The sequence below is a fragment of the Seriola lalandi genome, unplaced genomic scaffold, assembly GCF_002814215.2.
Source record: "Seriola lalandi dorsalis isolate HSWRI2012SDOR001 ecotype SW California unplaced genomic scaffold, Sedor1 jcf7180002054464, whole genome shotgun sequence".
In the NCBI taxonomy this organism is placed as follows: domain Eukaryota; kingdom Metazoa; phylum Chordata; class Actinopteri; order Carangiformes; family Carangidae; genus Seriola; species Seriola lalandi.
This window is the reverse complement of record NW_019525017.1, coordinates 240-1,852: the sequence shown is the minus strand read 5'-3', so window position 1 is coordinate 1,852 and position 1,613 is coordinate 240.

Here is a 1,613-nt window from a genome sequence, read left to right as displayed (position 1 = left end):
CTTACTATACTATGATATTTCATGCCTTATTATACTATGATGTTTTTTGACGATTTTTATGCCTTACTATACTATGACATTTTTGGACTTTTTATGCCTTACTATACTATGATATTTCATGCCTTATTATACTATGATGTTTTTTGACGATTTTTATGCCTTACTGTACTATGACATTTTTTGACTTTTTATGCCTTACTATACTATGACTTTTAATGCCTTTTGATGTCTTGGTATACAATGAGGTTTTTGTGGCTTTTTATGTCTTACTATACTATAACGTTTTTTGACGTTTTATGCCTTACTATACTATGACGTTTTTACGACATTTCATGCCTTCTTATACTATGACATTTTTGGACTTTTTATGCCTTACTATACTATGATATTTCATGCCTTATTATACTATGATGTTTTTTGATGATTTTTATGCCTTACTGTACTATGACATTTTTTGACTTTTTATGCCTTACTATACTATGACATTTTATGCCTTACTATACTATGATGTTTTTTGATGATTTTTATGCCTTCTTATACTATGACATTTTTTGGCAATTTATGCCTTCTTATACTGTGATGTTTCTATGACTTTTTCAGCCTTACTATACTATGACGTTTTGTGACATTTTATGCCTTACTATACTATAAGGTTTTTACGAGATTTCATGCCTTCTTATACTATGACGTTTTTTTTACTTTTTATGCCTTACTATACTATGACGTTTTTACGACATTTCATGCCTTCTTATACTATGACATTTTTGGACTTTTTATGCCTTACTATACTATGACATTTCATACCTTATCATACTATGATGTTTTTTGACGATTTTTATGCCTTACTATACTATGACGTTTTTTGACTTTTTATGCCTTACTATACTATGACATTTTATGCCTTACTATACTATGATGTTTTTTGATGATTTTTATGCCTTCTTATACTATGACGTTTTTTGACTTTTTATGCCTTACTATACCATGACATTTTATGCCTTACTATACAATGACGTTTTTACAACATTTCATGCCTTCTTATACTATGACATTTTTATGACTTTTTATGACTTATTATACTATGAGGTTTTAATAATGTTTTATGCCTTACTATACTATGACGTTTTTTGATGTTTTATGCCTTAATATAATAAGATGTTTTTATGACTTTTTATGCCTTACTATACTATGACATTTTATGTCTTACTATACTATGATGTTTTTTGACGATTTTTATGCCTTACTATACTATGACGTTTTTATGACTTTTTATGCCTTACTATACTGTGATGTTTTTTGATGATTTTTATGCCTTACTATACTATGACTTTTTTATGACATTTCATGCCTTCTTATACTATGACGTTTTTTGACTTTTTATGCCTTACTATACTATGACATTTCATGCCTTATTATAATATGATGTTTTTTGACAATTTTTATGCCATACTATAGTATGACATTTTTTGACGTTTTATGTCTTACTATACTGTGATGTTTTTTATGACTTTTTATGCCTTACTATACTATGACGTTTTTTGACGTTTTATGCCTTGATATAACATTATGTTTCCTGAAGTTTTATGCCTTACTATACTATGACATTTTTTGGC